This window comes from Apostichopus japonicus, chromosome 1 (assembly GCF_037975245.1).
Source record: "Apostichopus japonicus isolate 1M-3 chromosome 1, ASM3797524v1, whole genome shotgun sequence".
Classification (NCBI taxonomy): Eukaryota; Metazoa; Echinodermata; class Holothuroidea; order Aspidochirotida; family Stichopodidae; genus Apostichopus; species Apostichopus japonicus.
The window spans coordinates 16,827,647-16,843,443 of NC_092561.1; the positions used below are offsets into that span (position 1 = coordinate 16,827,647).

The 15,797-nt window shown below is 35.3% G+C and overlaps 1 protein-coding gene across 1 annotated transcript in view; it reads right to left on the bottom strand.

Annotated features, from left to right (window-relative positions):
• LOC139969009 (trace amine-associated receptor 6-like) overlaps nt 1-12,765 on the bottom strand; it is a 31,720-nt gene extending 18,955 nt beyond the window's left edge. Inside the window, exon 1 of the mRNA XM_071973696.1 lies at nt 12,303-12,765. The gene's annotated coding sequence lies outside the window, so the exon portion shown is untranslated. The remainder of the gene's footprint in view (nt 1-12,302) is intronic.
• Nucleotides 12,766-15,797: the final 3,032 nt, after the last annotated feature.

Sequence of the window (15,797 nt, forward strand, 5' to 3'; positions counted from 1 at the left end):
AAAAGGAACAAAAACAGGATGCATTTACATAATTAAAATACCGGGGATAAGTGGATGTGCCGGGATTTTAATCCTCACTTGTAAGCTTAAGTCTATTGTTTGAAACAGTCTGCGTCATTACAGGGTTGTAAACAAGGAGTATACTTTGTATACAGCTGCCTCAGTGAAGTTCTGGTACAACCAGTTTTGAAATATAAACTACTACGAAAACTCGCGGCAGATTTTGTACAACTTGTTCCGACTGAGACATCAATTATATAATTGACTTGGGTTTTACTTACAAAGGAGAAAATAGAAACATGATACAGATAGCTCAGTGATATCTCCTAATATCCGGCGATCGTGAAAATCCAATCGCAATATTATCCGTTTTCATTTTTGAGGCAACATCAATTTATGTAAGTGCAGCAAACGTGAACATCGCTAGATAAGAGTTGAATGGAAAGCACACGTTCTAATGGCTTCTTAGAAGGTACTTGCTATCCAACCTTAATGAAAATGAAGTAACTTCGTTGAAAACTTACTATTTGTGGTTTGCCGGGGAGTATATAAGAGCTATTTAAACATTATAAAAGTGTTGCAGTAACAATTCAGGCAACAATTTCATTCTTTGTAGAACTTTGACATGTTTCTTTGCATATACTGCACTTGATATGTTAACTGACTCACTATATTGATAAGTTAATACAACTGTCAATCTACGGCTTGTTTTGACTGCAGGGCTTCAGATTTACACATCAGGGAACTGTTCAACGGTATAGTTTGCTTTAAATTTGTTAATTAACTAGTTAGCTTACATGCAGTTAGCTCGACTTACAAGTTTGCCCACATATGGGTTTAAATTGGCACTCTCCAATGCAGCAACACTTCATATTAGATTTGAATTAAATCAAGCAAATTGTGAACTTTAAAGTGACTGCAATTTTCACCAGTAATTGTATTTGCTTGAGAAAAATAAATTATAAAATGGTTCGCTAGTGTCCTTGTAGTGCAGAGTTAAGCTGAGGGTACTTTTAAATCTTCCGATGGAATGAATTTCTTGCAAGGACACGTTTATACAATAAAATCTGGGCAACCAATGAATTGTTTCTAGAAAGAAAACAAATGTAGGTCACTTGTATGTTTTGTTGCAACCTTCAAAAGTTGCCAATAATATAAGTTAAAGGAGTCTTACTTGTAGTGGAATCAAATAATGTAATGTATACAGCAAGAACAATTGAAAACTGAAGTAGGATGTAAATATTACTTAGGCTAATCTATTAAATATGACAACAATTTAAAGAAAATCTTCCAAATGAAAATATTATGCATGCAAAGATTACTTACAAACGAATTACCTTACACGGATTACGTCATCGAGAGGTTTTGGGGTTAATAGACTGAATAAACTGCACAAGAGCTCCAACAATTGGAATATATTATGTACGATGAAACATAACAAATGCAATTATTTTAAAGAATTTTTTTCCACATGCACATATCAAAAACTTATATTATGACGAACGTAGGCACAACAATCTCATGACATCAAAGTAGTGTGGTTTGTCGATAAGTTTACGCGTAACAGCGTTTTGACATGTAACAGTCAAGCAAAATAGAATAGGTACCGCTATTATAATGATCTATTTCGGGTACGAGATGTTCAATCAGGCAAATCTAATTTTAACGTCAACATTCTACTTATGAATGTTTATCTATCCCACCTGCCATCTTGCGTGATACATACAGAATTCTATAGAGCTGACATTATCCTACATGTGAAAACTTAACTATGAATTTTACCTGTTAACGTAACTGTTGTCACTGCTGCACAGATAAACAAGTCGACAGCGTTACACCAAACGTTCTGTATAACCGTGGCAATTGGTACTTTTTGTGGTAAGCATTGTTACAAATTTGGAATAACACTTTTAATAGCAACCAGCCAGCTGTAAAAACACAATTTCTTACCTCTTCTACATAAACAAAATGCGCAAGCGTTCGCTGCATGGTGCTTATCAATTATCTCCTTCTGAGCGTTAGCTTGAATCTGACAAATTCTACTCATTTCTCGGCATTGATGGAAACTTGAGAACTAATCTAAACGCCGAGAAGGAATAATTGTTCTTTCGAGAACTGAAAGAAGAATTATATATTTCGTAATTATCGAGAACTGCAAGAAGAAAAAATAAACATGTCGTGAATCTTACAGTTAACAGTTGGTCTGTAACAGAAACCGCAATGTCAGCAAGTCAACGCGCTGCGGGAATAGTGTTTTCATGGCAATCTCGTTTCACTCTGGTGTTACTAATAATGAAACTAAAACCTTATTCTCCAAAAATAACTCTCAAAAATGAAACACCTGGCTCGTATAAACTTAGAAATATCACATTGTCACAGAATTTCCAGTAAATATAAAACTCTACACGTAGTTGAGTTCTTATCGTATTCTAAATGTAAATGTGATGCGAATGCAGCTGTCATTAATGAGAGAAGTAATATACATAATGTGTCAATAAGTTTGGCCTTAAATACAGCATATGTGGCTGTAAAACATCAACGTTATATTATAGCAATGAAATGAACAGGGGAACAGTGGTTTAGTAAAGTCTATGCAATATGTAGCATTCCTTCAAGTAAATGCATGTTATTGGTACAACATCTAGTGATTGTCACGCGCACGGGGATATACGAGACGTATAGACGAGAAATGAGTTGAGTCTAACAGAGGGTACGTTACTCTCAGTTTATTATATTCAGTCTGACTTGTGCGTCCGTTTCTAATCCCCGCCTTCCCCTCCCTGTCTTCCTCTGTTACACACGTAAACGGCACACACAAAAGACATACCAAAGAATCAAATGAGACATTTAAAGCGTTCATAAGATAGAGACGCAAGCATACTGACTGCATACAAGAGTTACACGCCATGGATAGCTGTAGATACTACCTGAAACATGACCATATAATACACGTCAGAGTATGCCTCGTTATATCATGTAGGCATCTCCCGGAATCAATTTGGTGTTCAAATGTTCAATTGGCAGTGGTGCTTGAAAAACTTGTGTAACTGGTAACCAGTGTAAATCTTTCATTCATTCTATGCGTGCTCATTAAGTGTAAATTATGCAATTCATTTCTATGCTCGTTACCGAAAGCAAACATTCTTTCCCTCAATGCATTCCAAGATCACTCTCAAATCGCCGGGGGCTACAAAATCAAGACAGACAATCGACTATATTTAATACCCCATCCCAGCCTCAGTACTGGGCGGCAAGTGAAACTTTTAACCTATAGAATCCTTCGTATGACCCGGCAAGTTTGTTAAGTAAGTATACAAAATATTGTTAATTGGTAACCTGGGCACTGGAGAAACAAGGAATCAAGAATTAAGGCCCGGAATCGTACCCGGAAGAGAAGGTGAAGGACTCCGATTTTTGGTCTCGGATGTGCTGAACTCGACTACAAACTGGCTAGTATAGTTGAGCTAAAACGGTAATATTTTTAATCTTCACTTTCTTGTAGAAAGTTACAATTACAGCAGTGCAGTTATACAACTGAACTTGCCTAATGCGTGATAACGCAATCATGACGGTGAAAATGTAATCGCCGCGCTCCATTTTTGACATATGGAGCCATTTATATATGTTACACAACCTATTAATGTAATGATCATTCCCTCGCTTGGAATTTATAGTTGTAGTTCTGGGGATATGAAAATTCGTATGATTCGATTGATACTTTCTTTTCCTGTTGTTATAAGTGACGTGCTATTTATAGAGCTGCAGCGTTTGTAAATTTTGACAGTAAATGGTTATATTTAGTAATAATTATTGAAGACGTCCATTCTCCGTTTTATTATTAGTTCAATGCTCGTCAACTCAGGGAATTTCAAAATTGTAAATCTTATTACAGCCGCACCTGTCTTTTAGTTGACCTTAAAAGTAGATTAAGCAGAAATATTGAAAACAGTTGCTAGCCGGTAATTGCTATATATTCTTTACGTTAGTGTTTGCTCAATCAATATTATTGCAAGACAGCCTTCACTTTATTTGGTGAGCATGGTCGTAAAAACCATCTGCATCACTTTCAATTTCTTACCTGTCACGTGATTGGGCACAACAAAATGCAACCATGAGTAAAAACTGGCGAAACTTGTTTAGTGCTAAAATAGGAAGAAAATCTTTTCCACTATTTGGCTGCATTTCACACGTGACTTGAGACGTTTGATGAAATAGTGCGTACCAATTTACACTTTGTGTATTCCATGTAGTTATATTCCTTTAGCACAGACCGAGGCAAATATGAGAATAACTAGATGGTTTGTGAAACACATCCAAGGTAACATTTCAGATAACCTTTTATTTAACTAATTCGTTCAAAATTCGGATTGGTCTTACAATGTCACATGAAAATATTAAGCAACTATTAAAATAAAAATGGAAACATTAAAATAACATTATTAGGTTCGATTTCATACGAATTTGCTACGAGAATAGACAGCAGAGGATGGCAAGAAGAAAATGTGAATATTTTAATCCAAAGTATACAGTATCTATTTGAAAATTAAATATCACGAATTCGTCTATACAGGCTTGTTGTAGTTAAACAATAACACGGCAAAAGACATGCGATGACAGTTTATGATCAGACGATTTTATTCAAAACAAGTTAAAACAACAAAACTTAGTAGAAACAGAACTTGAAAAGAACATGCAACTTGTATCTGTAGGTAGGTCTGAGAAAACTTCCAGTTAACACTCTCACGGTCATTATATTTCCAATTATTTCAAATCCAGCATGTCAATGTATTTTTCTGCATCTATTCTTGTCTCCCTTTGGAATGGTCTATTTGTATAATGGTCCTTTCCATCCATAGATCATGTCCAACAGACATTGCGCTATTGTTTTTCCAGCCATATCAAATGCTTATTAAAACTGTGGCATATTTTGAAAGCAAACACAGGTTATGAATATCTTAGGGCCTTTAATGGCTGCTAGCAAATATAAACGCTCTTGTGCATTGTCAAGTTGTGAGTTAGCTTTGTTTTGATAGTGACAATTAATAACTCTCTCTTTATAGTACTAGTTACATCTTGAAATAAAGCCGTACACGTTTACCCCCGAAGTAAAGGGTAATATACAATTTATTGGAGACATTAATCACACGCCGTTATGACGGTTCTTGCCAGTTTGTTCTTATGCAGTCATTATTCAAAAAGACAATTGAGTTGTATAGATTTTGAAATGTAGACTTATATACATCTTCTCAACAGTAATACAGTTCTCATGTAGTTTAGAAAATGATATTGCTTCACTTTTCTTTTCTATATTGTGTACAAGAAGAGGACCGACCCCCCCCCCCCCGCGCCCCCTGCAAACAATGAATTTATTTTAATAAAAAAGTCAAGTAAAACAGTTACTTTAACACCGTTACTAATCAAAAGAAAGAATGCAACTTTAAGAAGAAGATACTTTCAAGAGTTGCCTTTTTGAAGATGCTTCCTACAAAATTAAGATGATTTCTGTCAAGTTTGAAATGAATTAATCTGTTATTTATTTATGTATATATTCTATCGAAAATTTAAATATAAATTGTTTCTTTTCTTACTTAAAGATAATTTTTTATAATGCATTCCACCATAGCAAGAATTCAATCAAGTGAACATTCCCAGGTCGAACATTACACATGTCGCTTCTTTATTTCCGCAATTGCCTCTCACTAACATGCATGACGTGTTGGACCGTTTAATATAAGATATATATCTTTTGATCGATTTCCATAAAGTTAGGTACTTTACAAAATAAAATAGTAATTTAATTAGTGTCCATATTTTACTTTGTGTGACAACATGGTAATAAACTGACAAATGAAAAGCACATAATAAGAAACCATAAAGGTTCTAGAGGCTCAATAATCTCTATTTCCTATTTGGATCCTTAGTTATTAGAAACTCCAAGTGAACTCCGTCAACTTTCCAATTTCCAAAATAGGCCATAAAACTTGCAAAAGTGCAAGGAATTGTCGTTTACCACACCAAATTGATTGCTTATCGCTACATGTTAATGTAAAAAGAAGATTAAAAGCCTTGCAGTTAAACTTGCAATGAGCGGAATGACGCATTAACCTGAAGTTTAATTCCGCAAAATTGCAGATATAAAGAAACTTAATCATTAGTTTCTGGTGTTAGTGATATATTGTTGTTTTGCTCGGTAACATACGTGAATACTCCGTTAATTACATTCACCTAAATTATCATTAGAATACGTCCATCAAATTTATACGGAAGGTCATTCATGGGCGGAATGGTTCATTTTATAAATGCATATTCCATATAACACAATTAGTATGACGGACGGAAATGCATTTACAATGTACAACAATCGAACAGAAATATAACGAATAGAATTGTACATTAAAAGTGATTAATTAGGGCTGGTAATAATTAGCCAATGGAAGTCTGCGATATCAGAAGCGCTAGTAGTTTTAAAGAAATATTGCGTTTTAATCATCTTGGGAATGTCTTTCAAATTTCTAAAGAGCAAAGAAATTGCTTTGTTAGGACGCGATTTTAATAATTAACCACGAGAAGACAAGTCAAGTCGTAGATCAATGTTGCCTTCACAGAGAAACGTTAGGGTCAGATATAGTCCCTTGAGTACTGTTTAACTAAATTTAGATCACTCCCGTAACTTGATACAAAAATTATTGCTTATCGGAAGAAGAAAAAAATTGGGTATTGTTTTTCTTTGCATCAAAATTTCTTATTTTCTCATAATGTTGGCCTAATAATTTGATTGAGTGTTTCCATCGATACATGACATCTTAAAAGTAAAGCTACATTTGAAATCTTTTAAACATTACGCCTCCACGCATTCATTCTGAGCATGTTTACAATGATATCGAACAGTGAACATCTACTTCCGATTCATCGATAAGTACACATTTTACAGTATGAAAATGTTAATTATTTTGTTTTAGCATTGAGCGTTTAGTATGTTGTGAATATTACATCAAACAATCAAAAGAATTATTGTCATTTTATCTGTAAATTGACTAAAACTATCAGCAAATAGTAGATACAAGAGCAATAATTCACACCACTCTTAATTTCTAACATCTTACGAAAAATTATATTATTTGTGTCTTGACACTTCTTCAGCCATCAATGAAATACTGTGATATATGGACATCGAGTGTAACATTTGCACTGGTAATACCAACTGTTATACATCCGTGTATTTCTGAGAGACATCTAAAGACAGTTTACCGATATGAAAGCATGACAACGAAATTTACAATTTCATTGAAAAAATTAAAATAACGCTGCATTTCGTTTTGAAGTTAGTTAAACCGGTTTTTTTCTACAATAAAGAAACTATGGATCAATAGTTGATTACAGAAAATTACGCTTTTTTACGCTTATTACACTTTCGTAACAACTGTCTAACTGGATGTGTGACAATCAGTACAAGGCACGTATTCTACTAACACAGAGGTGATTTGCATTGGATAACAGGTACGGTTATGTGAGTGTTCCTAAATGATAGTTATAATATAAGCTAAATAACCTGAATAATCTAATGTGATATTCACATATACAATCATACATAACGTACTTGAATATTGGAATACAAACTTGAATGTGTTAATAATTTGAAGCAGACTTAAAGGTAGAGATCATTTATGCATGGACATTGATACGGTAATACAAGTCACAAATCAAAACGAACCATTTGGATCATGTTTTCATAATGTTATTTTCAGAAACAATAAATCTTAAACTTTACGGTAGACTTTAATGAAGCTGCAAAGCTTTCAATCGTTAAGGTTAGTTGCAAACGTATTTACCCGTTTGGTTATCATTTATTATGTAAATAAATGTAAATTGTAAACATTAATGGTTCGACTTAATGTCACATATATGGAGAAGAAATTTCATTTCCTGCCATTTTTTAAAACATCTTCTTGAAATCGACTTCATGTTCAGAACAATAACAATTCATCATGGGCTCTGTATGTTAATGTCCTTATTTTACTCTTGGGTGTACTATCTTTGTTAGGACGTTTGCTTTAAATACTGATAAATATTAGTTACTAAGGGAATATTCAGTACCGAAGTGAGATAATAAAAACTCCAAACAAAACCATTTTAGAAGACGTGTAGGAGAAAATCGTACCATATGTGTGATATTGAACACGCGCTAATGCTCAAGGGCATCAGGTTTTGTAGACGCAAGTATTGAGAGATAATGAAAACAAGTGAGTCATTGAAATTTAAATTCGTCTACTAAGGATGAATAAATCTATGGACAGAAGTGTTCTGCATCACCGATAACGTTACAGAGGCATAGGCATATACAAACGTTCACATATAAGTAATAACAGAACACAAATTAGAGCAATATAACAAAAAACTGAAACACAAATCCGAACATGTTTTAAACGGCCTTATACATTTGATTACAAATTTCGGAAAATTTACCAAGAGCGACTCAGCATCTTATATTACAAAATGACAAAAGGTTATCAATGATGAAATTTAATTCCGTAAAATTCGTTATTCAGACACCTGTTCTTGTTATATATAGACTTGTTTTATGTCTAAGTGTATGCATGTTTGTGACGTCTGAAGATAACTTGGAAATTTACACATATTGTTTCCACTCTTCTTTATGTATTCAATATATTGACAGGTAATGCTAATGAATTGCGATGCCATGGACATTTTGTATCATATAAGTATCGATTATTCTACCAAAGTGAACACAACAAAACTGTTTTGAGAGATTCAATAAAGCTACAACCGCACCAACATTGCTGTCAGAAGGAATTCTTAATTTGTTATTGACGTCACATATAAGCAGTTGGGATATCACAATAAAATGGTACAGCACTCTTTTTAAACGGAAAGTCCTGAATTGAAATGTCTGCAAAGGATGAATGTTCAACAGTAATCATTCCTGTTATGTAGTTTAATTGATTGAGTTATTAAATCTCAGGTTTCCAATAAAGCAATAATTCAATAATATAAATTTTTGCTTTTACCGACAGAGATTATTTATGTGTCAATTTTAAGTATTTCAATTTGCTCCAGTTTGAAGCACACCATCGTATGAAATGAGATTGGCGCTGGTTAGGTACAGGATTTATAATTATGGTTATCTAAGTAATCATGGTTTTATTTAGTTCCAGGCATCACGTGACGGTACACAATGATGGCACGAAGTATCCTATCGACCTCAAACGACAGAAAGTTTGCAAAATAAAGAAAAACGTACAGATATTTAGTCGAGACTTTGGCAGTTACCGGTGCCTTATTGCTTACTTTTCTTTCGTTATTAATATTCGAAAAGTCAATTAATTTCCTATTATTTATTGCAACAGGACGCTGGGTAATGCATTGAAGCAAGACAGTGTGTATCTTATTGAAGCAGAATACGTTTTTTTGTACTGAAGAGGAAGGTTTGGAGTACTAACTTTCGTTCTTGTACCACTTTGCTTTGGCCTTGTAATTATTTTATATGTATGAAATAATAGCAAACGTACCTTTCATTTACTGCTTGCTTTACATACTACCTTGTGTTTTGATTCAGTACATTGCCTTGCGTTTTGTTCAATACAATATGCTGCTTCCTGTTAATATGTTTCACTACAATACCTGGTATCCCGCTTCAATACAATATACTGTTTCCCGCTTCAATACAATATACTGTATCCTTTTCAAAACAATTTACTGTATCATGTTTCAACACAATATACTGTATCCTTTTTCAATACAATATACGGTATCCTGTTTCAATACAATATACTGTATCCCGCTTCAATACAATATACTGTGTCCTGTTTCAGTACAATATACTGTATCCTTTCAATACAATATACGGTATCCCGCTTCAATACAATATACTGTATCCCGCTTCAATACAATATACTGTGTCCTGTTTCAGTACAATATACTGTATCCTGTTTCAATACAATACACTGTATCCCGCTTCAATACAATATATTGTATCCTGTTTCAGTGCAATATGTTGTATCCTGTTTCAATAAAATATACAGTATCATGTCTCAATGCAATATACTGTATCCTGTTTCAATACAATATACGGTATCCCTTTTCAATACAATATACTGTATCCCTTTTCAATACAATATAGTGTATCCCGCTTCAATACAATATACTGTATCCTGTTTCAGTGCAATATATTGTACCCTGTTTTAATTACAATATACTGTATCCTTTTTCAATACAATATACGGTATCCTGTTTCATTACAATATACTGTATCCCGCTTCAATACAATATACTGTTTCCTGTTTCAGTACAATATACTGTATCCTTTTCAATACAATATACGGTATCCTGTTTCAATACAATATACTGTATCCCGCTTCAATACAATATACTGTGTCCTGTTTCAGTACAATATACTGTATCCTGTTTCAATACAATACACTGTATCCCGCTTCGATACAATATATTGTATCCTGTTTCAGTGCAATATGTTGTATCCTGTTTCAATAAAATATACAGTATCATGTCTCAATGCAAAATACTGTATCCTGTTTCAATACAATATACGGTATCCCTTTTCAATACAATATACTGTATCCCTTTTCAATAAAATATAGTGTATCCCGCTTCAATACAATATACTGTATCCTGTTTCAGTGCAATATATTGTACCCTGTTTTAATTACAATATACTGTATCCTTTTTCAATACAATATACGGTATCCTGTTTCATTACAATATACTGTATCCCGCTTCAATACAATATACTGTTTCCTGTTTCAGTACAATATACTGTATCCTTTTCAATACAATATACGGTATCCTGTTTCAATACAATATACTGTATCCCGCTTCAATACAATATACTGTGTCCTGTTTCAGTACAATATACTGTATCCTGTTTCAATACAATACACTGTATCCCGCTTCGATACAATATATTGTATCCTGTTTCAGTGCAATATGTTGTATCCTGTTTTCAATAAAATATACAGTATCATGTCTCAATGCAAAATACTGTATCCTGTTTCAATACAATATACGGTATCCCTTTTCAATACAATATACTGTATCCCTTTTCAATACAATATAGTGTATCCCGCTTCAATACAATATACTGTATCCTGTTTCAGTGCAATATATTGTACCCTGTTTCAATACAATATACTGTATTGTGTTTCAATACAATATACTTTACTTATACTGCTTGGATTAATATTTATATCAGTAGGATTTATTCCCAACTAAGTTTGGTTGAAGTTGGAATACGATTTAAATCTTAAATGTTCTGTCACTAAAGAGTGTATATATCAGGACGTCGTCAAAATATCCAAGAACAACGTAATTGTTATGTAATGTTATGATCATGAAACAAATTCAAAACTTGGTAATATTATCGTTGTATTTGAATTTTCCGTATCTTTAAAGGCATATTTATTGCAAATATGAATTACTTTTCTCAAATACTGTTTAAAAAAATCTTATAGGCTAATTGTGTCTGCTTTATATGACTGGTTTTGCCATACATGCGCTTGACATGCGCCGACACGACACAATTTTTTTGGGCCACTTCCGATATCGTACAAGTAGGCCACAATGACTGTTGTGGGTAAATATACACTCATATGTTTTCAATAATTTTCATCTATTGTATATATACGTATCCATATATATACGGTATGTTCATAACTTAATTTATTTCAGTCGAAATAATTTAATTGTTCGCAAAGTGTAATATAGGGTATTGATTCAGGTCTATTTTTGTAAAAGGTTCACACGTAATATTAAGTACACAAACATTGTTTGGCGGTGAAGGTTCCATTCCTACTAGATTTGATTTCCTTTGAATTTTTCGTTTTTACATTTAAAGGTTTTCCTTGTGGTGTTCAAGCAGGAACTGTTGGGTTTCGGAAATGCTATCATATAGCCTAATATAAGTACTACTTACTGGAGCATACTTATGTGCCTATAATAACACAGCTAGGGACACACATGCACTTGTTCATACAATCATGTAAGTTTGTATGTGGTCCCTTCTTGAAAGTGTAAAGAATGAAGTTAACCAACCTAACGGTGTATCGAATACTTCTATTTTGCAAAGTCTTTCCATGTCTTACTCCTGTATGTATCCGAGGAAGGTAATTCATGCACCATTGTCTTTCTCTATTTGTTTGTTTTTCCTTTACTTCTTAAAGATCATATTCAAAAGTTTATCGTGAAAGTTCAAATTACACTTTGTTTACAATACGATGAGAGAATAATTGATCAGCCAATTGTGAGAAATGTAAACAAAACAGAGAACTCACCGAAAGATTGATAATCTATGGCCTCTCGCTCGATGGCAAATCATTCGTTTATTTATCGTCCAATTCTGATGACAGGAAAGAACAATCGAAAGAAATTTGTAGCGAAAACACTGAAGAGTTTGTTGAAACCCACTTACAGCGCTAGGCAAAAATTCCGAGCGAACGTGCAACGATTTGGTATGTGTCAGCGTATCGGCATTTAACTCTACTGAGAAAACCAAAGTTGAGTTCTGTTAGTCCTTCCCGAGTAAGCAAATAAACCCCCACTGTCGCCGTAGTATCGTCTGCTACGTATCTCTGTTACAAGATGACTGCGCGGCGAAAATATCACGCTGCGCACCAATAAACCACTTGTATTCGTTGCTAGGGTTTAAGGTCAAGCCATGATAATTCTGCGAATTACTTTTCTCCTTGTAATAGCATTCTTCAAGTGTACTGGGAGTTTCAGCCTCTCACGGCAACGTGGGATCAAACGGAATATATATATATATATAGGTATATATATTGCGACATTGGCTATGTTCGGTTGCCATAGAGACGATACGCGGGATGTAAAGTTGGCAGAAGTTGAGTACTTGAATTGTTATATTAAGAGCACATGCCTATCACCTATGGCAAACTGACAGAACGATAACATTAAGAACGATACAAGATTTCTCGTTTCCAAAAAATAAATAAATAAATAATTCATCCAAAAGTAACACTTGTTGCGGTAGATCATTTAAACGTGGTACTATGTATGCACCAAAACAAAAACACAGTTAGCTTTCCAGTAACTCGTTTAAACTCGAGTGGAGTTTTTCAAGTTTTATTCTTTCTTTTTCTCAATTCATTGAATGAGTCGTAATCATTCAGGTAAACGCAGCCGTACTGTGGGTTTAATCGGATGTTAACTGGAAGGAATCGCGTATGGTATGAGGTGAGGTAGTGTGCAAAGTGAGGGAAGGTAGGAGGTGAGGTAGGGTGGGGGTAAGAGTTATACAGAGGTGGGTGGGATGGCAGTTTGCTGGGTTGATTTTATACCGTTACATGTTGAGTAAGTTAGGAGGTGAGGTATAGGGTGTGGGTTACAGATATGTAAAGGTGGGTGGGATGGCAGTTTGCAGGGTTGATTTTATACCGTTAAGTGTTGAGTAAGGTAGGAGGTGAGGTAGGGTGTGGGTTATAGATATGTAAAGGTGGGTGGGATGGCAGTTTGCTGGGTTGATTTTATACCGTTACGTGTTGAGTAAGGTAGGAGGTGAGGTAGGGTGGGGGTAAGAGTTATACAGAGGTGGGTGGGATGGCAGTTTGCTGGGTTGATTTTATACCGTTACGTGTTGAGTAAGGTGGGAGGTGAGGTAGGGTGGGGGTGCGAGATAGTGCAGAGGTGGGATGGCAGTTTGCTGGGTTGATTTTATACCGTTTCGTGTTGAGTAAGGTAGGAGGTGAGGCAGGGTGGGGGTATAGATATGTAAAGGTGGGTGGGATGGCAGTTTGCTGGGTTGATTTTATACCGTTACGTGTTGAGTAAGGTAGGAGGTGAGGTAGGGTAGGGGTGCGAGATAGTGTAGAGGTGGGATGGCAGTTTGCTGGTTTGATTTTATACCGTTACGTGTTGAGTAAGGTAGGTGAGGCAGGGTGGGGGTAAGAGTTATACAGAGGTGGGTGGGATGGCAGTTTGCGGGGTTGATTTTATACCGTTACGTGTTGAGTAAGGTGGGAGGTGAGGTAGGGTGGGGGTGCGAGATAGTGCAGAGGTGGGATGGCAGTTTGCGTGGTTGATTTTATACCGTTACGTGTTGAGTAAGGTAGGAGGTGAGGCAGGGTGGGGGTAAGAGTTATACAGAGGTGGGTGGGATGGCAGTTTGCTGGGTTGATTTTATACCGTTTCGTGTTGAGTAAGGTAGGAGGTGAGGCAGGGTGTGGGTTATAGATATGTAAAGGTGGGATGGCAGTTTGCGGGGTTGATTTTATACCGCTACGTGTTGAATAAGGTAGGAGGTGAGGTAGGGTGTGGGTTATAGATATGTAAAGGTGGGTGGGATGGCAGTTTGCTGGGTTGATTTTATACCGTTACGTGTTGAGTAAGGTAGGACGTGAGGTAGGGTGTGGGTTATAGATATGTAAAGGTGGGATGGCAGTTTGCGGGGTTGATTTTATACCGCTACGTGTTGAGTAAGGTAGGAGGTGAGGTAGGGTGTGGGTTATAGATATGTAAAGGTGGGTGGGATGGCAGTTTGCTGGGTTGATTTTATACCGTTACGTGTTGAGTAAGGTAGGACGTGAGGTAGGGTGTGGGTTAGAGATATGTAAAGGTGGGATGGCAGTTTGCTGGTTTTATTTTATACCGTTACGTGTTGAGTAAGGTAGGAGGTGAGGTAGGGTGTGCATTACAGATATTTAAAGGTGGATGCAATGGCTGTTTGCAGGGGTGATTGTATACCGTTACATGTTGAATAATTTCAAAATTGTTTTACATACTTATATCAAAATTAGGACACGATGTGAAGGTGTTGGTGTTCTATTAAATTATTGATATTTCATAGATATCACTGACCGTTGATGGATAGAAGTGATTTCTTATTATTTATTTATTCTCCTTGTGAGCTATATAACAGTTAGATGTATTCTTCTCCAGTGCAAGCAGAGGAACTATTCATGCGGGCAAAGCTGTCCAATGCAAGTTTTATAAGGTTAAACCAATAAATTGTTTAAATTATTTGCTCAAGTAGCTGTGATGTGATACCATTTGCGGGATTTCAGACGGCGTTTTACTGACAAGAAAGTAATTACGATGAGAAAATATTCTCTTTGTAGCCCGCTGAAGGCAAACATTACACAGACAATTGACAGCCAGTTTAATTTCATGAGGTGGTTTATTCCAGATACATTACACTGCCAAAGGAACCATCTTCATTGGCTTCCAAGTTACTTGCAGAGTAATCTTTACCCTGATACTACATGTATATGTAGCGTCAACAAATGTGTCATTAAATTGGTGGGCGGGCGTACTTGCTAAGTATAATCTTATTCATAATATTAGATACCGTAGTCCGTCCTAAAAGAGGAATGTGAACTTGAAGCAAACAGGAGTTCTTCTGGGACCAATTCATGTATTTGTGGACATTGACTCTTATAAGCAGTGTATCCAGTTATTGGATTTACGAGTAAAAACCCAGAAATATTTAACATGAAACAATATTCATCATCAAATCATTAAGAGACTGATTTGTTAAAGCTTGACAGCTGCTGGTTACTGTTAATCTCTGCATGCCATATATAGTCAGGGGGAGAGAGAGAGTGGTGGAGCTAGTCGAGCTTTTCTGTTATTTACTTTACATAAGAGATCCCTTGTTATGGTGATTTTAAACCCTTAGGGCATAACTACTTGTGAGTTACTAATAAACGACAAAGAACTTTCACTTTCATGCCGACTTCATTTGAAGTTTCTCACCTTTTAAATTATATCGAGCCACATGAAGTTTGGTTCACAGTATGACGTTTGTGAAAGGT